General features: G+C 35.8%; 1 long non-coding RNA gene across 1 annotated transcript in view; it reads right to left on the bottom strand.

The window, feature by feature from the left end:
* Positions 1 to 12837: 12837 nt before the first annotated feature.
* The window catches only part of LOC127020283 (uncharacterized), a 249989-nt gene continuing 237663 nt past the window's right edge, over positions 12838 to 25163 (bottom strand). Inside the window, exon 3 of the long non-coding RNA XR_007767049.1 lies at positions 12838 to 12894. This is a non-coding gene — a long non-coding RNA (uncharacterized LOC127020283). The remainder of the gene's footprint in view (positions 12895 to 25163) is intronic.

Raw genomic sequence — 25163 nt, 5'->3', positions numbered from 1 at the left:
TGCTGTGGACCATCTTTTGATTGGTGGAAAAAACACCTCACCACATTTGAAACACCCTCTCCTCTGTTTCTGAAGCACATTGGATTTTGATGCTGCAAATGCAGCAGACTGCTAAAACGTGGATAACACCATGCAGCATCAGCAACAAAACTAATTCTTGAAATTTTGATTGCTATGACCAGAAAAGGCCAGGCAAGTGGTAGGGAATCCTCTCACTTCTATCCAGTCAGTCTGACCATCCTGTTCTAGGAATAACAGGACATGGCACAGCTGTTCCAACACTTTAAGCCAAGAAGAGAAAATTAAGTAAGACCTAAGCACGAAGGCAAAAAAATTCAACTCAGTGCTTTCATAGGCAGCTAAGCAGAGGTTCCCAGTTTTGAAAAGTTTGCCTAGAATAACAAATAGGAAATCTGTAAACGGTGAAGAGAGATGAATACGCTGGTTTGTCCCTTCCATTTTTCAATATCTTCAGAAAACTGCGTGTTGATCAGCCCTGTAATACACAACTACTAAGAATGAAACAAAAACTGGGAAACAAATCTCATCAGTTATTGTCAGGTTATTATTTTATGGGCTGGGGGTTTTCTCTGTTTTAATATGGGAAGGGTTATTATATCACTAGGACAGTGTGAAAATTTCCAGCACCTGAGGCTTTGCTGTTAAAAATCAAATAATTTTTTTCCGGAAGTTTGCCTGATAATATTCAAAAGACACAGCTGGCATCATAGCTCTATATGTAAACACAACTCTCTCACTGCTTGTGCTTTTCTTGTTGTTTTGTTTCTTTTCTAATTCTTTTACTTTGCATTGTATTCTACGTCTTTTACTTTGTACTGAAAATCAACCAGTTATCCCTATCAGTATGGATATACCACAAGGCTCAAAAAAACCAACACAAAACAAAACAGCAAAAAAAACCCTTGGAACAAAGGAAACAACAATGTTCACACCACAAAAGTAGATGGGTTAGATGAGCTTCATCTCACCCAGTTGTCTTAAAGCAAGAAAAAACATAATTGTAAACAAAGACATTGAAGAGAAAAAAAAAAAGTTGCCCCATCAACTGGGATGGGTGGGAATGAAAATTTGCCCATTTAAGTGTTACATGTAGAAAGCTTAATCAAAGGGTCAAGGCACATCTTCACAGGGGAGCCCGATTGAGGGCCATCATACTGTAAGTCAGGGTCCAAATCAACTATAACAGCATCCAACTCCTCTTGAAATGATAGCAATAATAACAAAAAGGAAAATTAGCTTTTTACAGTTGAAACCTTCTATTCAAAAGCTCCTCTCCCACATACTCAAAATCATAACTATTAATTTTGCTGCAGGCTTGCAAGTACACCAGTAGAGCTGCCTGGAACAGAAATTCTGCTTTTTCTCCTCTATATTAGCCCACAGAAGACAGTATTGAACAAATGTCCCTTTGGGTCAAAATAGGTCTGAAAAAATGTCATTATCGGAGACTACGTAAACCTAACCTTCCAGTAGAGTGAGCTGACTGCCAGGCTTCTTAATACTGGCTAAAAAAAAAAGAAGAGTTAAGCCAACATTGACTACTTCTGGTAATTCCAGTGTTGTTCTGCGAATAAAATGGATAATTCAAAAATATAGGTGATTTGCCATCATCTTGGTTCTCTACTGTGTTGGAAAAGTTTTCCCTTAAGCTAGTTAAAGTATCAGTTAGATTGACAATGTCAGAAGTTCTGATATTGCATTCCATTGACATATATTTCATTGTCATACACAGACCATCAAAGCTAAGGCTTTGGTAATCTTTTGCCAGACCTAGCAGAAGTTATAAAGACCTAAACCAAAGACTATAATGTAAGGATGTAACTGAAATAACAAATGAATCCAAAAAGCTCACAAGAAAATTAAGAGCTTCATGTCAGCACAGAACACAATTTCTTAGCTACCTAGGAAGCAAAATAAATTGCAATTATCTTGTTAAGTTTATTGCAATGCTGACACTTAAAAATTGACACTGAGTATGCATAGTCGTTACCAAGTTCTACAATTGCTTAACTTATTTATGTTTCATTACAAATAAACCTTATTAGTCAGTATGTATGTCTAATGAGAAATTTGATCCTGTTTAAAAATCAAATTGAATTTAACTAAGATGCACTTTATTTCTGTGTCATTCTCACAGTTAGAAAAAAATACCATTTGACCAGAGTTTGAATCAGGACTGCAATGGGTAAAGTGATCTCGTCTTTGTCTCAGATGATTCTGAATTTGAAACCAGGAGTAAATCAGCTGGCCAAATAAACTCAAGAGCAGAGGACAGAGAAGTACATTACAAAGCCTTGATCTAGAAAGACCTGTACTGAAGTGTCAATCTTGACTTCAAACATGGAAGCAGAGCACCTGACTATGAAAAAATTCTGAATTTGAGCTAATTCAACAGCAATCTGAACATTCAGAGAATGAAATCCTCAGCAGGCAGTAAACTAGAGTGTGACCTGACTTTCTTCGAGCACTGATGGAAGAAGAATGGAGCTTGCCACAAGGGAGAGAGGAGAGAAGTGACCAACAGTCACTTGAGGAGAGTAGCTTTTGTAACAATACAATAGGAATAGCATTTTGGAGACACGCTGAAAGCAGGGAGAAGGCTGGAACATATAGTTCTCAGTAGTCACTTGGACAACCCTCCAGTCATATTTATCAGAAGCTTTGTGTGTTGGTTTTCTGAGTTTGAGGAAAAACATATGCTGGCAAAGAGGGTACTGGAGGTCAGTTTTCTACCTGAATCAATTCACACAAAAAATTTATAATCTCTATCCTTTCCTTTCCTACTATCGGTGAAAACAGAACACTGACAGGCTTTAAGCTGCTGAAATTCTTTAACTGTGCACACTCTTTCTTAACTTCTTCCCCTCTTGCTACATATCTAAAATTCAATCAGTGGCTGCTATAGTAGTGTCTTTATCACACAATGTTGCCATTCAGCCAGATTTGCATATCAAGCAAAAGAGGTGGAGTAGTTTAATCACTTGTTCTGGCATGCAAGAGAATAATATTAATTACAGTCTTCCAAGTACCATTTAGCTTCTTAGCCTTCCTGGTGCTGATTACTTTGTAGCACATTTGTGCAAGGAGCTTGTTTTACATTTATTTACAGTACATGAAACCCTGGAAACATGTCTTGTGTGTTTTGAATCACAAGCCAAATGATATATGGGATGCATAAAACATAAAGTTAGAATCTATTTACTGCTAAAATACGCCAGTTAATATAGTCTCAGTATAGGCATATCTTATTTAAAGCCTCTGCACAGAACAATGTGCAAGTCTGGAATTAACAAGCAGCTAATTAAAGTGCCAAAGTATATCCATCTAAGAGACAGAAGACTAAATATCTTAAATTAACACAACATTTATAAGCACTTCTTTGTCATTACCCTTTCAAAGCCTGAAGACACAAGGTAATGTCTGGATCTGCAAATTGGCTGGAGTATACCAATCTCTCTTCCAAAGTGACTATTCTATCAGGGACAGGGGAAAAAAATAATCAGACAAAACCAGTACTTTCAGCTCCTCCGAAACCAGTACACAAATAATGTTCTGTCTGTTTAAACAGATACAGCAATATAATACTAATTCAGAGTGGATTCATTTCAAAGCAGTGGCATTTCTACCCTTCATTTTCTAGGGAGTCGGAAACCATAACAATTAGCATGACAAAAGAAAAATGAAGAGCTATTCTCAGATGCTGATCTATAGTCTATTCTATCATCAGCCAAACAGCAAAAAAAAATGGCTCCCTACCTGCATTTGGACTTGTACAGAGACGCTTACATTCTGATTGCAAAACTGAAATAATCTACATGCCTTAGCAACTGGAAGTGAGTCACTGTTAGAACATTATAGGAAAACAGTCATACAGAACAAGCTACAGCTTTCACATTTAATGGTTTTAGGGAACATATATGAGATTTTGTTCTCTATGAAGAAATCAACCAAATAAAGATCTCATCAAGAATAATTTAATCCAGATCAAGAAAAACATTGTGATTTTGTGATAATGGAAAACATTTCTAAAGGCAAATCATCTTTTGGGAAGGGATAAGAAAATCAGATGCATTGCAAAAAATTCATGGGAGGATTAGGAGAGAAAATGAATAAAATTAAGAAATCAAGTTCATTTTAGTCTGAGAAGTATGGGCCACAAGAAGCATTCATATGTCACAGCTGAGGGAAGGAGCTTGTCAGTATCATGCAAGTTTAGCCAATACAGAATTAAAATACCCAATCCCAGATAATGAAGTCTAAGAAGTCATTTTAGGAGAACAGTTTCTAGCATTAAACAATCCAGAATATGCAGCAACAAATAAAATCAAATGAGGAAACAGTTCATGCCATAAATAAAAGACTAAAGAAGTTGCCCTTCATACAGCTGAAATGCCAGCAGGAAAAAAAAAAGTAAAAGAAAAACAATATAATGAATGGGGACTATACACCAAACCTAACGTCTATCAACTGATGATATTGACGAGGTATACAAATCACTTTGTGAGACACTGCAGGATGCAGAACTGGTAGCTTGTGTAATCATGGAAAAAATTCTTTATTATAGAGTGAGTAAGAAGGCAGAGGAAGTATTACCAGGTATCATCATCATTTTAGTCTAGCAAAGAGAAGATTGAAGGGACACAGGATAACAGTCTTCAAATATCCCTTCAGCAAAATAGAAGGGGAAAATGAGATCTCTACTACTGATAAGAAAAATAGCAACAAGGTCTAAGTTGCAGCAAGAAAGGTACAAGACAGACATCAGGAAAAGCCTTCTCAAAGTAGAGAGAGGTAAGTAATGGAATATATAGTTTATAAAGTTTGTAGAATTTCTTGCACTGAAGGCTTTTATGGATAGATTCAGCCATTACTGACAGACATTTGTAGGCACATTCAATGATGGACTGGAGTGGGAGTTCATGTCACCTTAAAATCTCAGAGCTCTATTTCTGTCTACTTCCCCAATCATTAACATCAGAAGAAATAATTCTACTCTGCAAACTAAACAGATACGTCAAGTCAATACTATCAAATTTAAAAAGTCCCACTGATTTTGTATATATAAAAAAGTGTATATAAGTTTGTATATATATAAAAATATATATGAATATATGTATATGTATTTGGAACCTACATGGAAATAAGATGGACCCTAAGCAGTCTTATTCTAGCTAATCCATGTCAACCTCGCTGGTTTCCCATAAGATTCCAGATAACTTTTCTAAACTAAAGGGTATACGCTGAGATGCAGCATTGCTAAATTTTCTTTTTTTATTAAATTACAGCATAGACTTGTCACAGGAAATTCTCTTCTTTGCTGTTCATCAATCACCAGTATCAGGAGAATAAAATTTGATTAAATAATCCATGAAACACCAAAAAAAAAAAAAACTTTCAGACACTTGTGTGAATTTTCACATGCTCTTTTCTTCAACAATGCACATAGCAATAAAAACAAGAATACTCCTTTATAGCTCTAACACAATAGAATACCCATTTGTTGAGACAGCATGTTGGAGATGCAGCGTATGAATCATTTAGACTGTTTGAAGCCATTAAAAAATCCATTTGATTAAATTTCTTAATCAATATAAAAGAAAAAATGCAACTGCCAGCAACACCTAGCTCAATAACGTTTAAAATAGTCTGCAAAGGACTTCCATTGAGCACATGAACTGCAACTGTTCCAGTGTGAGTTATAGCTACAAGGACAGCACTAAATTCTCTAAGGCACATCTTAATTGTTTGATGTAAAAGGAGCCCCAAACATTTATCTTAAATAGGTATGCCAGTCTGGTATGTCTCCTCACCCAGAACGTCAGCTTTGCAGTCTGTATAATCCCACCCTTACTATGAGTTTCTTATATCTGTGTAGCGTTGCCTTTATAACTTTGGCAAAGTAGAAAGTGGCAGCTATGTCAATCCGCCCTCATAGAGTCCATCCGTCTCATGGTTAACTGAGGAATCATCGCTACATCTTGAACAGTAGATGAGAATGGAAGAGAATGTTTCTGAAATGTGGGTCTAATCACTGCCATTGAGGCTTAACAGTTGGCACAACAGAGGCTTGGAAAGATATTCTTGCCAAGCTAACTTCTTCCCTTCTAGCCAGTGCAATGAAAACTCAAAAACATTAGGTCTACTTTTTGCCATCTTGCTTCAAATTAATTTCCATTTATTGCACCTGTCTCTCCCAGAGGACAATCTACAGTGATTATGTATGTGTATCTACATCTGTGGTATAGATTGACTTTACAAAACAGCCATCCCCTACTCTACAAGCAAGGTCAGATTTGAGTTTTCAGTGTGCAATCATTGGTGACTGGTGTTTAAACAATCAAGTTTTAATAAAACTATGTCTCAGCTAACCCTTCTTCCTCTAAAACCAGCAGTGTAAATATTTGGAAAACTTGGTGGGTGTTCTGACTGCAGCAGAAGATCGTGGGAAGAGAAAGACTGAGAGGGAAAGTGGCAAAGATGATTAATAGAAGTTTTTGAAAGAAATAATGCCTAAAGGTTAGCTGCTGCAAGGATAAATTGCCCCTAGAGGGGACAGATTCTAGTTATGGAGAAATGAGCTATCACTTCTGGATAGCTTAATTTATAAAAGAAACAAACTTCTGAGCCTCAAATTATTTATAGAGAGATATTACAAGAAATATGTCCAAGCTGTTAATAATCATGAAAGAGAACAAGGAGGTGTAATGGTCAGTTATCTATCAAGAGATAATGTTGGATGAAACGTATCTTTTGTTTAAATCAGCAGACTAACTGTCACACACTTGTTATATAAAGAGAATTTCAAAGGTTGGAATATTTATTCTCTTAGAATTGGTAAGATTATGATATTCATTACTGATGGCAGTATGTCATTTGTGGAAGCACAGTGCAGCATGTACTAGAATAATGTCAACGAGATCTGTGAAAATTACCTGAAATGCACATTTTCAAAGGCTGTTAATAAGGTACTCCCCCAGTCAAAGTAATCCTGGAGGAAAAAAAAAAAAAACAAAACCAAAAAAAACCTGAAAGCAATACACTGTGGAATAGGCACGATGCTTTTAAGTCTATAAAGTATACCTAAGTGAAAGGTATCCTTTGCTCTTCAACATGAAACAAACCTCCCAGAGGGAGGGAGAGGAGATGCAGTACACTTAGCAAGGCCAAGAATCTCTCATAGACCAAAACACTGCTGGCCCTGTTTTCCTTCACATGGGAAACAAAGACCAAGGTATTAAGACACCTTCTCCAGAGTACAGCACAGCCGCAAAAGCAAGCCCTTAGCTGTTTCTCTCCAACATGTCCTAAGTGGAGTTGCAATTTAATAGTGAGATGATGTCTTTGTACGTGCATATATCACGTTGTTGCACAGATGCCCATAGACAGAGTGTTTGTTAAAATAAAAATAATAATTCATCAAGGCCTTGAGACAGGGTAACACTTAGTTGGGGAATGAAGCCTCTCAAGCAGGATGGTCAGGTGCTGTCTGGATGGTGACAGGAGTCACCATTGCAGGGGTCCAGCTAGATCAGGAGAGACTCCCTGAACCTTCCAGCACTTCAGCTATTCTGGCTGTGTACGGTAATGTATCTGTCATAGAGCGTTAGCTAAGAAGCGTACAGACAACAGTTTCTGCTAAACCCCTCAGAGCAGGCCATCAGTTACCACAGCTTTTCTTCCCTTCTCCTCTCTTCCCTTCTTCTCATGGAGGTTGAAATCCCATGAGAAACGAGGATGAATTTCCTCCAAGAAACTAGATGCTTCCTTCTTCTCTCCCACTGACTGGCCGAGGCAGTCCTGCACTTTGGAGGCTGAGATGGGTGAACATAGCCAGAGATGGTGATTCTAGGCCAAGCATGTGAAAAATATTTAGAGCTTCTCACAGGAAAGTCACATCGGGGCAGGCTGGCAGATCCCTGGGGCCAGGAGCAGCGGAGGGTCCCCAGGGCGGCAGGGCAGGGCCTCGCAGCCAGGGCCCATCCCACCCCCAGCCAGGGGGCAGGACAGGCCGGGGGCAGCCAGGGCAGCCCCAGCCCTCAGCACCTCCCTGGGGACAGGCCGGGTCGTCGGCCTGTGGGTAGGCCTGGCTCGGCAGAGCCCATGGCCAGGCAGGGCAGGGCTCTGGGGAGCTGGAGGCCAGGATAAACAGCCTGAGGGCGCTGAAATAGTGTCCTGGGCCGTGGGCAGGGTGGGGGGAGGCCCTGGGGGGCTGCCCAGGGCCATTACGGCCCACTACGGCCCTCAGGGCCCAGGCACCCAGAGCCGTACGCTGCTGGGCAGTACGGGAACTCTGCTCAGCTACTGTTTCTTCTGAAGCCATCCTATGAATAAATGGAGGGATTCAGCTCCTTAGTCTGTTGCCTTTTCAAGCATTTAATTTCTTCAGATATTAAAAATAAAATAATGAGTAGCTGACAAGTTATTTTAGCATAATTGCCTAAGGTTATTACCATTTTGTCTGACAAAATTAAGGAATAGTGTAATCATTGCTGAAGGGAAAAAGCAGTCAAATTGCAGAAAGCTGGTGGTAGCAAGTTATTGCATGATAAAAACATTAAACCTGAATTATTTTCTAATGCTCTTTCCCCAATAGTCATGATGAATTTCAATACATAATGTGCCAGTATCCGTTCATACGAAAATCTATTGAAAACACAAGACAGTAACACAGATGTCACTGTAGAGGACTTCATTGACCTTTAAGTAATAAAAGCATAGCCTTTTACTTTAATAGACTCTGGCATTATTATAATTCTGTCCTGGTTAACCACAAAATGTGAGTTATTACATATTTTAACCAGGTCATCTCTGCTACGATAAGGATTTTAAAACAACCAGAAAGAACTTCAGTAGATTACACAAATCATATTCTGGATTTGATAGGTCTGATCAGCAAAAATAATTATCAAGTCCTTTTAAAGGACTTGTGACTGCAAAGTATGAATGTAATGATTATATTAGAGTCAAAGAATAGAAAAGATTTGAGGATTATTTTTTTGAGCTCCTTGAAGTAAATTTTCTTTTCACTTTGGAGGCAAGATGACTCGATTAAGACATATCACAGATAAGATACCTTGCTAGGCAGGCAGTCTCCAACCAGTCATTTCTGCATAGCACACTCTTGCACTGTGTTAAGAAGCAACTGCAAATACGCATGCTAAGGGAATCACAATCACAATCTTCAGCATATTAATATGCTTTGCATGCTGCATTAGGAAGGCAAAAGTTCAATTCTCAGTCAGATCAAACACATTATTTACAGTTCCTGGTGTTACCACTTGCCACAGCAAACAGCCCTCTTGTAAGTAGCCCTCCCAGTGATTAGAAAATTGAAATAACTTTTAATCTTGAATCCCATCACACCATGGCTTGCATTAGTGGTTTGCTTAGGTTAGCCTGCTGTGCTGCATCACCACCCGGCACAACCTCTGTCACCTCTGCCAAACTCTGCTGCAACAGAGTGCTGAGAAACACCCTTGTTAACTGATGCAGGAAGAAAGCAAAGAAAAAATATGTCCTGATATAGAACAAACCCCTACAGCACATATCTTGTGCTTCTGGAAAGTAAACACCACCATGTTCTCAAACACGAGAGAATCCTTTTAGTGTGAGTGTAATAAAGCTAAGCAATACAGCAGGATTTGGCACTTTGCTTTTCTGAATAACCTATACTTTCTACTAAATCAACATAACTAGTGAATGTACAGGTTACACAGCTAGATGATTAGGAGCATTGTAGCCTGGGCCCAGTAAACTCAGTGCTTTACTATCGTAAAAATCATTCCAATCACATGAAGAACAGTGTTGACATAGGTGGCAGTTTGAGTAGCTTGGGTACTATTGCAAATTCTGGTTGTGATGCAACTAAGTTGTCATCATGACAATCACAGTATACACAGCTAAATAACCCACTGTTTGCAACATCATTTCCTTCTAGATGAGGGATGGTTTCAGTTGTTAACTGTTCATCATCCATTTGAGCTGGATACCCTTTGGAACAATGGAGCGCCTGAAAGCAGGAGTACTGGAATTGTTCCACCATAAAATTGGTGTAAAAGCTATGTTTGTTAACTGTTTCTGAAGAGTTAAAATGTGAACACAGAGCAGAAGCAGAATTCAGTCAAGTTTCATATCATAGTTGAAAAATCAAGACTGTGCAGTAAAACTAGCTTGACAGAAGTGTCATAAATTATACATTAAACTACCTATCTGACAAAAAAACAACAATAAACCATCGTTTATGGTAAATGCTTTGTACTTAAATGTTAGCTGTTACCTCTGTAATTTTACAGCCTGAAAATGCATCTTATCAACCTACAGTGGTTCAATATCCTTTGTAAAGTACCAAAAGGGAAACAATGCGGTCACAAAGGTGTAGTAGATTTGAACTAAGGAGCAGAAGAGTGTAGAAAGTCTCTCCTGCTGCATAACGTGACCCTTTCAGAAGCAATCCCATAGCACAACATGTTGCACATGGCCACAGAAATTCATAATGCTACACCAAGAACAGAACCTCTTTGTTGCCTGTAAGATCTTTTACTTGCATTCCTCAGCACACACATTCTGCCCTTGGAGTATGAACTGCAGTGAAATAAGAAAAACCTCTGCAAAGCAGCAGATTAGAAACACTGTATGTATGGTCCTAAAATTAATATATTGCAGCTATCTAAAAGGCTCATCTTCTTTCTTTCCACATTGGCAGGATCTATGTCAGAAGCTTCTCTAATCTTCACACCCAGACTAGGTAAAGCCATGCCGTAGAAGTCACTGTCTTTCTAATTCAACCCCTCGCACCACAAATGTTTGCCCAGGATATTATCCCATGTTTTATTCCTATAATACCCTTTATTCTTGACTAGATACATGCAATATTTCAACTGCATTTTCCAGTATGCAACAGTGAATTCTGCAGAATTATGCCACAAAGACCAGAGCTTGAATCACGTCTTGTCTCTCTGCTTCACTCCACATCTCCATCTTTGTGTTCAGACGCTCTTCACATCATACTTACGTTTCATTAAGATCTGAAAAGCCCAGTCTGAATTCCAGTATGCTCTTGAAGGCAAAGTCAGAAGTATGTTAATGTTTTCTTCAGTGTGGCACCTTACTCTTTGAAGGAATTCCTCACCAACATCAATGAAAATGTGTTTGAAAAATTTTCCTTCACTAAGAGGTCACTGTAAGTGGTCCAAAAATGAAGTGAAGGTATAATGACAATACTGAAAAACTATCTGTTAGAATGCTTATTATACCGATATACCAACACCAACATATAGTTTCTTCACCTTCCCACTCCTTTCTTATCTGTTGTCTCTCATCTTTTACTTCAAACAAGCTCTTAGGGACAGAACTTCTTGTATATGCTGTAGAGAATCTGGAAAAGGACAACTATGTTCACTAATACTAACACATAAGCATAATCATTAGATGCTCAGGGAACACTTTCCTGACATGAAGATGCAAGAGGGGTATCCCAGCCATCCCTGCTTCAGCAAAGCAATTAATAAGAAACAAAAATCTTCTAAGTTCATACTAATCAATGACCCACAACTGGAAACAAAAAAAGAGGGTTTGCAACTTATTTTCCTTATCATCAGGTCACACAAAGTAGACGCAAAACAGTCCTGCACAAAAATTTAAAAGTGTAGTTATTACGGGACAAGAAATTTGATCACTGACAAATTTAAACAAATGATTCAAGGGAAACACACACACACACCCCAAATAAAAAAAACCCACAAACCACACAAAGCTTAATGATAAGACTAGGTTAATTTTTTTGACATTACAGAGGATGGTAATGATTACTACCATGATGGAAAGATATTTATGACTTCCAGTTTCTTAAATAATTTCTCTTTGATAATAAAGCCCAACTGTCATTGAGTAAGGTTGTGGTACTTTCACTGACAAAGGTGGCATATAACAGGTAATCATTACTACAGTGACAAGATGGAATACATATTACAACAGAAGTTCAAACATTTAATGAAATATCAAGTTTTGATAACTGTCTTCCCAAAAGGAATGTTAATGTCATTGCATCTAGAAAAAATTAAACTGCCTGGAAAGTCCCTGGTTTACTTCATTTGGTAGACTGAGAAATCCATCAGCACAGCATGCCAGCATCATAAAAAATTAATGTACCATATATTAAAGTGAGAGACCACAATATGTTAAAATTTAATTAAATGGTTATGTTTCTAGTACAACCACACAAAAACTATTTTTTATTTTGCACTCACTGACAGCAAAATACAGTCAGACATGCATTTGAAGTAAATTACAAATAAAGCAACAAGCAATATATGTTGTCTATAAATTAGCTTTTTCTTTCTCCAGCACAGAAAAGTCAAATAGCTAGATATGACCTCTCTTCTTTATTCAATATTTTCTATGGGTTACCTTGGAATACTCCCTACTTACTTAACTCTTATGTATGACTTCTACAGCATTTAGATCCTCTTTAGATTGTAGCCAGCATTTAGAGTGTTAGAGTTCAGGGCTTTAGAGTTCAATTCAGAGACCGGATGTCTTTGTGCAACTAATCCTTAAATACCTTGAATATGAAAAAAGAATTAATTCTGAAGAAAAAATTTCATATCCAAAATCTTCTAGTCTATTCTGCTCTCACACAGAAAATATTGAATGTAGCAAGATTAGATCTGTGGAACTGAAAACAAAGAACCATGGAAAACATGTTTCTTGTTTTATGTATTTAACAAATTCACTTGTGTTTTCATATGCTACACGCACTCATCATAGGTGAATATTACACTAAAATGAAACTTAAATAGATTTCTACTCACACTTTGCTGTCAGTCACCTTCCAGCCTGGCTTGGTCTACTGCTCATCTCTTTTTCTTTTACTCCCTAAATGGAATATTGAAGAAAATTGTTAATTTTGTAACTCAGAAGTGTCATGCAGCAGAACTGAGATCAAATCAGGATTCTATACCCCCAGTTATCAGCCACAGGCATTTTTGCAACACCAAAGCCGTAAGAGTTTCAGTATTTAAACAAAATATTATTGCTGTAATCATTTGGTTACATCTAGTCTTAGATATTTTAAAATTTTCTGATTGGAAAGAAGGAAAATGTCCTCATATTCTTATTTGTTCATAGGAGAAAGATTAATGCACATGGAAAACCTTTGAACTACCAATAAATTGATGATTTTTTCTTAATGTAGATTATCACTATATGTAATGGCCACGACCTCCAGTTATAAAATTAAATTCTTTCAATAATTTTCTTGATGGTGCCTTAAAATGCCTGTAATGAGTTTTTTTAATTGTCTCTTAAATAATAAGAATTAAGATGCTTTCATATAAAATACTTTTCCATATTCCACATGGTGAGATTCCCTTTGAATTTTCATGATTAAATAATGCAATGGTACTTCGCTTATTCAGAGAAAATTCACTGCAAAGATTTGATAACTTTAAGTCAGTCTTAGCATCAGATTCTCAGTGTGAACACTTGTGACTCCAAATTAGCCTTCCTGTAATATTCTACCATATTTGCTAATAATTTACAAATATTTCTGCAAGTATTCTAGGCAATATTCTTGCTGGTTAGGGTATTCATAGAGTATGGACGAATACATTTTCTTGAAAATGTGAAGGCATTCCCAGGGAATATTTTGCAGTGTTTGTCCATCAACCACTGCCAAACGTAATCATTTTAGGAACACAGAAGAGGATTCAAAGTCCTGCTATAAATTACCCTTCATTTCTCCCTCTTTTCCAAGCAATGTATTTTGAAAGATTAATCCTTTCTTTAACATTGCTTGATACAACTAGAAACCCTTCAGGCTTGATTCTTGCCTCTTAGCTAGAAGTGCAGCACGATAGCATTGAATGCATGACTTAAAGATATATTACTTAAATACATGTTTTATCAGTAAATACTTTTTGCGGGAGCATTAACTTTTTTCAATTGCTGATGCATCTCTTTAAACGAAATGTATAGTGCTAAATCCCCAGAAAATGTGAACTGACACTACTTCATTGACTTTAGTAGGTCAATATTTAAGTCCAGTAGCTAACTATCAGGTCAGTTGGTCAGTAGTCACTATTAGTGACAACTAACAATGATTACAGGGACCATATGAAAGATAACGAGAATTCTTTCTTCAAGTTATTATCTCATCCTAATGATGTTTGGGTCTGCTGAATAAGATTATTTTTTTAAACAAGTATTATAGGAAAATATATACTTGTGAAATTCCAACATTTTAAAAAACAACATCATTAGTTGAATTATATTCAGAAGTTTTTTAGTTTTGTTTTTCCTCCACAGATTTCAACTTAGGACCATTGAAACAAGAAATAATAAATAAAATAAAATAAATGGACATGATGATATTGAAAACAACATTGCTACTGTGGCAACATAAGGAAGTAACTACATACTTTCATTTTTCCCCAATTAACCCATCACTAATATTAACACATTGCTATGCAACATCTGGATTTAGAAAAAATATTTCATAAAAAAGATTTAACCAGTTCTAGGCACCATATTAAAATACTATGAATTTCTAGTGAAAAAAATAATTCTAAAGACCACTGAACTTCAGTGTTATCAAAATTGTTTTAATTTAGAAATGTATCTCTGCCAAGAGCCTCATCTTTCAGAAATGTACATTAGTATTTCAGTTGCTTTAGCTTACTTAATTCGCTTTTTACATAAAAATACAATGTCAGAGAAGCAGAAGAGTCAAGGTTTCCCTATTTTTATTTTTAGATCCTACTCAGCTTTACAAATGCAGCAATGGCTGTTATACTCTACTGAGGATCAATCTTTTGTGTTTGCACATCAGGTGTAGGGGAGATGATAAAAGGGATTGAAAATTTTAGTCACAGCAGGGTATGTTGCTTAGCGAAAAATATATTGCTTTGCAGTAATGTAAAAAATGTCACAGAAAAACCTTTACATAACTACTCAAAGGTCCACTTTGTACTTGTAGCTCCTCCACTAGCTCCTCTTTGTACTTGTCTTTATAAGAGAAGGTCCTACACCTGAATAGTCTCAATTCAAAATATAAACTCCTATTTCCTGTCAGAATCTTCTTCAGCTTGTTTTTTAGTTTTAAAGCATAAGAAGCCACATTTTAAAATCCCAGATTGAGGCCTCTCCTGTCGTCTTTGTATTTTTCTCAAGCAAAAGACTGCTTATCTTATTCTGTTGCAGCTGTTAGTCTTTTAATCTGTTTGCATATTTCTCCCTTTTAATTGTAAAAATGTCACGTCTTTAGAACATGTTCTAATCTGTATTACTTACTCATTCAAAGTATCTATGCATTTCATTTTCCAGAGTAAATAAAAAATAAAATAAAATAAACAGCACTGACGATTACAAAATGGAAATTATGAAGAATATCATAATTATCATTCACCAAACTTGCTGAATGCGACATTCAAAAATGAAGTTTCAAATGCCAACTATTTTATAATAAAATTCAAATGTATGTATGCTTATTAGGAAAACATATACCTCTTGGTTAAATGTTGTAAATAAAATTATACTCGAGTAATGTCATGCCTATGGGACAATTCATGCATTTACCATAAATTAGATCACATTAAACACATAAAAGCTATTTATAAGATAATCACAGAGCTACAGCTTACTTTTCTGTAGACCTGGCACAAGCTGCCTATAAATTTGCTTTTCTGTTCAACCTAGTAACAGCTAAAGGTCATCGGACAGTAAAGTTCTTTGCCTTGCTTGATATAAGTTATAGCCTTCTATCACCTGGATGGTCAATGGTGCATGGAAGTGAGTAGCGGAAATATTTCATATTGACATAAAAGAGCTGTAGGTGCAGAAACACCTTCTTCAAATTAAAATTTAAACTACTTTCCATTGGTACTAACTTGATTAGAAAAGCAAGGGCACAGGAGGGTGGTAAAAAGTCTACAGAATAGCAGACTCAAGTTTTACATGTCTTGTAAGTGGCTTTTACATGTTACAAAAGCTTAATAACATCCAAGTTACAGTAATTACATGACCTTTCCCTTAACTATAACATTGTTCCAACGTATTGTTTTCTTCATAACATTTAATTTGAATAGAGCAAATTGTTTTTGTTAGAGGTACTGAAATAACAAAGACCATGGTGGATCATTTCCACATTTATCTGGTTGACTGCTCTGACATGATGAATAGCATGTAATTTCTGATTCAAACATCAAGCAACTCTAGACCTTGTGACTGAGCAAAAATTAGAAGAAATGGTTACATGCTCAACTTGAACAAGCTAAGCATGAGTCTTCTAGGGAAGACACGGTAAGAAATACGTCCTAGAGAGAGTAGAACTACATGTGACTGACATTAAATATGGTCTTAAGATTATCAAAAACTATATTAATGCTAATACCAGAGCAGTAGAATGTACCAGGAACACTGCAAGCTTTCGCGTTTCACACCCCCCCACCCCCGCACTGCTGAAACATCACAACTAGGCTGAAAAAAGACGTTGATTAGAGATTGAAAAAGTCCATATATTGTGTAGCAGAAAATTCTACGTTTAATGAAGAAATCATAAATGAAACCAGAAATAAAATGAATACCATTAGTATGGCATAAAGGTCTACCTTAGATCTTTAAAAATATCACACTAAACAATGTATAACAATCCTAAATACTGATCTACTTGACTGCACAAAAGTTCTTCCTGGCAAGGAAGTTAAGACAACATTGAAACAAAAGCCTTTGAATAAATGACCAAAAAAAAGGTAAGAAGTAGCAACCTGGCAAAAAAAAAAAAAAAAAAAAAAAAAAAGAAAAGAAAAAAGAAAGTACACAAAAGAAAATCCAGTTTCAAGGAACACACCAAATTTGAATTCTACAAAATACAAGGAATAATTTCAATGTCAAATTCTTGTGTCATTACCTACAGAATTGCATATAACTTTCCTGGTCATATTTTGAAAGATTACACAACACAAAAAAGTTCAACTTCGTGCAATTTTACTTGCCATCCGCATGTTGGAAATCTCTCAGGATAAACTCTTATATAGCTTTGCTCCCCCACCCCGCTCAGCTACTCAAAAGGGAAAATGTCATCTGTTGTAACAGCAGGTGATCAAACAACCGTAACACACTAATACCAGCTTCCCTAACGTTTAGTTACTTACTGGAGATCACTAATGATGCTACTTTTATCCTGGTGGCATAAGGGTAGCACAAAAATGGAAAAAATCTTGCTTTGCATGAAAGTCAATGTTTTGAGTCAGAGAGAAAACACCATATGGAAAATTGTTTTCTTCTGCGTCATCATCATACAATTTCTAAACGCTGTTAAAAGCTTCCTATGATTTAGAGATTATTTTTATAGACATTCATATACATGCAGGCACTCCTACATTCTTGATGCAATTGCTAATCAGCTATTTATTTTAATTATTAATCACATAGTTAAATTGCTAGTACACATTGCTTTTTGCAGGCACTAGCACAAAATTCGGCATAAAAATTCTACTTAACATTAACTGGAAGAGTTTTCTGCACCTTGTACAAACATGTATCTGTAACCTATTCACTAGCTCCATACTACATTTTTCATCCAGATTGCATTATTATTTAACATCAGAGCATGAAACATCCTTAATATCTGTTCAGCATTTTCCAGGATGCTTCCTTCAGTCTGTTTTGTTAAACTAGAGGAGGTTAGCCTGTATTTAATCTTTTATTTCACTATAGGAATTCTCTAAGTTTTCTGTTGCTGATAACAGCTTGGTCAGACTTTACATCTCCCTTGAAATAATCAAAATAAAGTTTTAGGGCTTATGTAGACGTCTGAAGAAAACAGTCATATTTTCAAGACTGTTCAGATCCTAGCAGCTCCTATTTTGCTGCGCCGTTCCAACTGTTTTTGAAAATTTTGATCATTCAAATTCCATATCTAGAGAGAATAGAAATACAGAACATGAAGTTCAATGTAAAGTTCTACTTGTAGGTTTTTTCGCATGTTGAGTAGAATACAAATACAAAGAAAACTAAATAAAGCAATCACTGTTTTTCATGGAATGGTGGATGTTAACTGCAAAGGACTGTAATCTAGATTCAATTTTTTTTCTTTAATTGGTTATGAAAATGTGGTAGTATACCACAACCGTACAGCAATAATGAACCTTTGCAAAGCGCTGCTCTGTGCAGAGAGAAGAAAGAAGTTTTTGTGTATTCTGCCTCAAGACTAATTTTGTTCTTGGGTTTTTTTCCCCCTCATTTTTTTTAACTTTGCCATTGGAAATGACAAAATGCTTTTCATGTTCAATGTCACCATTAGAGGATATTCAGGTTCAGTATAACATATGGCAATATACTTCTCTGATATTTCATATTAGATTTGCTGTATTTTTTTATGTTTCTGTGAATCTAAAATGTGTTCTAACTCAACAACAAAAAAAACCCAAAAAGCATTTCTACCCTAAATAATAGCATGATGAGGAAGCCCGCAACTCTGTTTATTTAACATTAAAAAAAATCTTAGAAATGTTTTCTACTGAGTGAATTCATTACAGTCTGCGATAGATATTTATAGTTGCTCATATTGCAGATGGTAGCTTGGGATAATCTTACAGAATTTTTATATGAATAGATTTTAGGCTGAATGTTACTTCAACCTAATCTTCTGTCACTAAGTGTAAAATGCTGGACAATGTCATTAGTGCAATTAATTAAGCAGCTAATGCATTGTGCAGAGGATATTGAATTATATCACATCGGAATTGCATAGTATGAAGTGTCATAACCAGGTCAGTTTGAAATACTTGTATCCATCATTACAACATCATTCAGTGCAACAGAGAGACTGAACTAAATTATCCAGTGACTATCCAGCCACTAATTTCCTATTTCAGCCTAGTCTGACCTACATATGAATATTATTTCTTGATTTCCTCCTTGAACATGCATCCTATGTGAATACTTAAAAGCAGATGTGGTACGATGGTTATACTGGAAAATGTGGCTACATTTTAACACAGTCTTTATCAAGAAAGTCCCATTATATAGAACTGAGAAATATAGTCTGGTAGAAACCTTTAGCCAGTACTTCATACTGGTTTGAAGGCAAGCAGGTTAGTTGGATGTATTTATCAAAATTACTTGAAGACAGGAGATTATTTCTCCATCCCATTGAATAAATCTATGATACTTGAAATGTTTATTCCACACTCTTTCTGGAAATTATTGCAGTCTCAGAATTTTTAAACAGTGTGAAGATCAAAGAAGTTAAAGACACGCAAAGAGTTATGTTTCTGTTGACTGGCAGGAGTGTAGGTTGTAATCACCAAAGTAAATATTTCTGAATAGCATTCAGGAAACCAATTTAGCAATGACATTTTAAGCTTTTACAGTTTATGCTATATTATGAAATTGATTTCTGCTATGCGTGTTACTTTCCAAAATTGCGTGAGTAGTAGTGGCATTTACAAGTTTTCTAGTGTAACCTTCTTCCTCCCCAAATGTTTTTCCAGTAGAAGCTGACATTATTTGTGACAAATAGCCGGCTTCAAGTAACTTTCCAGTGTGTTTATTTCAATACTTGACTTCTAACCATCTCTACTACCCACAATAAACGTTCATGACCGGATTCATGGTTATATTTTGAAATTTTTTGTTTAAAATTTTCAGATTCAGTTTAGGACAGGTAAAAAATTCTCACATCTCAAAAAAAAAAAAAGATAAAGCCCTACCTCACAGACAAATAATTTTGCCTTTCTATTGTTTAATTAGTCCATCATTTATTTCAAGTACAACAAGGTGGGTACCTACAGCTGCGTGAGTGGAAGAGCAGTGCAATGACAGTTTTGCATTCTTAATTCTGCTGGTACCAAACTTTAGAGAGTAACATGTTTAGCACATAGAGGTGTTTGGCTTACTGAAAGGGACAGAGGAAGAAGCTGAGTTCAGTCAATTCAAAAGTGATTCTTAATTATTCCCTTCCGTAAATAGTTTTGTATTTTAACTAGATAGTTCTCTAAATTATAGAGTGGCAACATTCAGATGTTCAACTCTTTTTAGAGCTCTTCAAATGCAAAACAACCTAACTGGATATTTAGTTTTCAGGGACACATGCAATTTTCCAGTTAACATGCTTCGTAGTCTCTGATTCTGTTTATACAGCAGTCATTCCTAAATTCACTAGCCATGAAATCTGCACCTGATTTAAGAAGGGGTGGCAATATTTCTACAGTCCTGCAGACAAATGGAGCATGTATTGTTACCATCTTACTATGTGCTGATTTCAATAGGTTCAGAGACATAACAATATTTCTTACTTTTCCCAGCTAGAATACTGCCTGACAAAGATTTGTTTTTACTTTTCCTGTCGTATTTCAGTAATATGCAAGGTTGAAAGAGATTATATGCTGGTGTGCTGAATCTGGATTTACCCTCCTACAAGTATACTAAAATTCTAGTGACCAGTGTATTTTCAACCTCCTCTGCATTTAATATGCACATCAACATACTATGTATTTATGGCAAGCAACTGTTAGAATGAGGATTACTAGGAGACTCTTAATTAAAACATTATATTCCTATGGTTGCTATGGCAACTCAGGCTAAATAAAAAAATCTAAGTGATACAACATCAGCATTCTTTGTTGTTTTTAATGTAGGTGAATGGTTGCATCACTACATTAACAACCGTGCTTACTTCATTAGCATGATTTATTTCTTCTTAGGAATACAACCTTAGGGATACATTTTATGCTATTTATGCTCTGATCAGACAAAATTCAATAAATCCAGTCACTAATGACAAATACGTTCATGCTACATGACTGACCTTACGATACTGAATCTGCTTGGGTTCTGATGACGAAAGAGTTTTAAACAGAAGATTTTAAATTGCCATAGAATTATCTTTGTTAGCATACAAATATTTTAATATTCTGAAGAACCTTCCTTTGTCAAACATTTGTTTTCTAATTAAAAAAGCTGCTACTTGCTCAGTAGCACAAAAGTAGGTAAAAAAAAAGCTATATATTCAATCTGATTCCAATACTCTACTATCTCACCCTACAAATTATTTGAACAGAACTCAGTATCATGGCAAGCATCTTACCTAAAAAAATGTAGTAAAAATTAATGGCAATTGCAATCTTTAAAAAATAGGCCACATAAATGTTAGAAGATTTATGACATTGTGTGTTATCATGCCATCTCATTTTGCTTTTGACAGTGTGTGACAATTTAACAGTCCACTTCTATGGAAGTGACTTAAAAGTAGAGATGAAGCCATATAGATATCACAGAATCTGATTCCATTCTTTATCTAGTGAAAAATTAAATGGCAGCTTCTGTAAAAAGTAGAGAGATATGCATGACATACAACTTAGTGATGGAGAAACAGCGCAGATGAAAATTGCTGCTTGATACTTAAGTAATGTATTTAGCAGCTCACAGCAGGACAGATGAACAACAAGGACAAAACTGCACCATAACACTCAAAAATATAGCCTGAGCTGTTCATCACATACTGGCTTCTCTTAAATCCAAAGAAATGTGAATCCCCTCCGCAGCTATTATAACTAAAAATACCATTACAGAAATTGTTAGGTGTAACATAGGTTACATTTTTCTTCCAAGCTCACATCTATGGTTAGCTGTTCTTTAGCTCTGAAGAATCTTATGGGTTGTCCTAACATACACACAGATGTAAATAGTGTGGATTACACTGTTACCAACCACCAAAATATAGAACACAATATGCATAGGTGAGAAAATTGCTAACTCCAAACCATTGCCTGTCCTTTAAGCAACTGTTGATATGTGACAACACATTTGCCACTAAGGTAGCACCACACACAGTCAAAACTGGCACACAATTAATTGGTTTATCACCAATAATGTTATTTATTGGTGATCACTTAATCATGGGCCTCTTAGTTTGAGTTTGTTGGTTGGTTATCAAGGTTATTACTCTTCTGCTGGTGCGAAGCGGATACAACTAAAGTGACCCACGAGAATTAGACAAGTGAAAAATCAAGCATAGAAACATTAAAAATTTTTGCTTATAGAGATTTCTGCCTTTTTTTAAAGGGGACAATTTAGCTTGTTGCTAAATTTATTAAGACAAACAGTTCTGTTTGCTAAGACAGTTACTTTTTTTGCTTCTCTCTAGATCACTCCAATACGTAGATATTTTTAATGCTCTTCAATACTGAAAATTCCACAGCAAGGCCACCAAGTGAAACCAATGAAAAACCTCCTCTAACTCCTGAGAATGACTGGAACTAGGGTTAATTCTTCCCAGATTAATGTGTTTTCATTGCTCATTTCTTCCCACACAATGCTAATATAAACAGGAATTTATAAAATCAAACACAGCAGGGATGCAATTAATATTCTTTACATTATGATTTGGAATGGAGATGGTAAATACATGGTGCTGGGTGTAAGCCTGGTATCAGGTCACCAAGGAAACAACAAAGTGACTATCTAAAATTTGTACTTACTTGCAATCAGAATTTTGGCTTACTCAAACACCTTCAAGATAGGTTTGTGTAGTAAATTAACACTTACCACCACGTACTGGTTATTCAGCATAATATTTGATTAAACATTTGCATCATTTGAATATCAAGCAAATCTTTAAGTATTTGCTCTGAGCTTCAAATTGAGCTATTTTGCAGCAAGCAAATCTGGAAAAATTTCTTTGAGAAAAATGCAAGTACTCTAGAAATCAGAAGCAAAGAGTGAAATTTAATTTCACCATCTATTTTAAGGGCAAACAGAAACTTTAGGTTGCAGGGGGACTATGATTTTGAAAAATGCATAATCAACTTTGTCAATGGCATGATTTGAAAATTTATTCAAGCTCACACAGAAAAAGTCAGAATGCAGAATTTAGTTAAATACAGGTATATTTTTTCAAGTCAGGAACAAAGATAGTATAGTGTCCCATTTTTGCTGACATTTGTCATCTGCATGCTGTGATCAGGTGAGCTTAGAAATACAAGTTGGGGTTGTTCACTTCCTGTCAAACATCACAGGAGATATTATTATGCATAACACTTTTTACTTTTTATATTTACAGGTCATTTGCTTCCTTGTTTTTGTGACAACTAGAAGTTGATAGCAGTTTGCCCTTCATATGAACTGATCTGATTCTTAGTAACAGCAATCTGAATGCAGGCAGCATGGGGGTGAGGGGGAGCCGAAGCTTTTGCATCCTTTTCAGAAGTAAGCAGTATCTTGTGAACAGTATATCAAACATGTAACAAATCTTAATACTTGAGACTTCAACAAGAAAAACTACATTTGCTTCAAAAATATATGTGAACTAAAGTTGTCAGTGTATTACAGACTATGTTAATACTCAATTCATACAAGTAAGGTAATTACAATTTAAAATATCCTTTATAGGTATTAAACACACATATTATGGTGCATTTACTCACAGTGAATGCTGCTTTACTATACAAACTGACCAATTTCAATGGAACATGTTCCAGAGTAGGATCAAAACTTAGGTCCTGACAAACAGTATGATTTAGCAAAAAATTAAGAGTATTTTTCTAAATGTCAATATGTGTATTGTTAGATGCCTGTTAGTACTGATTAAATGAAATTGCAAGTTATTAAATCAAATGAGAATTTCCTACTATTCCATTCATTTACAATGCTATCTTCTCTGTATTTAATTCGACTACAGTCAATCCAAACTATATTTAAAACACAAGCAAATGGCTGTTCTCTCACTGTGTTTCTGAATTAAGCTTGGAGTATGCACATCCCATGTTCTGAAAACTCATTCACATTATGTCACATGAAATGTCACATTAACACAAATAATACTCTAATTGAGAAGTTGTCACCTCTTTCCGCTAACACAAAAGACAAGTACCATGCAGCAAATTTTGTTCAGTTGGAAGTACACGCACCAGCTTTAAATAGCTAATTTAGAGAGCTCAGGAATTAAAATAACCTACTTAAGTTTTTCATCTAACTAATCAGCTAGATTTACATTCCACGTCATTGTATTGGCAATACCTAAGCAAACCAAAATGTAAACAGTATCTCTCTGCAAACATTCTTTCGGTTTCCAAGATTTTTCAAGAAAAGGGTCTTTTGAAAGATGGATCCTTCTCTTCTGTCATCAGCAGCTGTATCTCATGACACATAAAACACTGCTTTATGATTAATTATTCCATCCACCAAAAATATGGATAGGTAACAAAAATCCAGATAAAGGAATTACATACCCATAGGATTCCTATGTCACTATGAAATCCATCAAAATCTGACCACTAAGTCAAATCCTTTAACCTCTTCCAGTGCTGCAGGAAAGGAGGGGGCAGACAAGGAGACAATGAAATGGATGCTATGCAGCTCTTTCTAGGAGACCTTTGCAAAGAGTTCTGGGATCCTTTTTGTTCTGCACAGCTCATAAATTGGAATTTCTGAAGAAACTATTCTGCTGTGTTTGTAAAAATAGGACAAAAAGAATTGAATAGAAAAATTCTATTCTACAGAAACAGCTCTAATAGAAGGTATAGACTTGTATGTTAGGGTGGAGGAAAATAAACTATAAGGTTTTATATCTTATAAGACTGAAGTTGGAAATGATAAGTATGTAATTAACAGAATGAGTAGATTTTCCTTTGGCAGGGAAGAAGAGAAGTAGACAGTCAAAAAGACCAGCTACTGGAAATTAGACCTACTTCTCCGACGCTGATTTTGGACATCCAAAATGCATCTTCGGAGAAATGCAAACAGAAGTCAATTCATGCTCTTCTGAGATAAATGAGAGCTTCTGAGATAAATGAGAGCTTTGCCAATGAGATGCAGTCCACAGCCAGTAGAAAAATCAAATATTTACAGAGAAAGGCCTAAACTGTTCTGCCACAGCCAGCTTCAGTAAGAGTAACTTAATTGATGTTAATAGTGCTTTAGCTGACTCTAAGACATGAAACTGTATCCTCTGTGTGTGTACGAGGATTCCAATATTTTAGTTCTATTCTATTCAGCTGCTCATATTTTTGCTCTGAATAGTACTCTGTTAATCTCTTTAATTCTGTGACTTTTTTGCATAATACATTAAAAGCCAGTTGTAATGGAATATGACCCTTTTTTCTTTGACAGAACAAAAAGAACTTAGGAATCTGCCAATATTAGGT

This window comes from Gymnogyps californianus, chromosome 10 (assembly GCF_018139145.2).
Source record: "Gymnogyps californianus isolate 813 chromosome 10, ASM1813914v2, whole genome shotgun sequence".
Lineage (NCBI taxonomy): Eukaryota > Metazoa > Chordata > Aves > Accipitriformes > Cathartidae > Gymnogyps > Gymnogyps californianus.
Note: the sequence above shows the minus strand (reverse complement) of the source record. Positions and strands in the feature narration are given on the sequence as shown.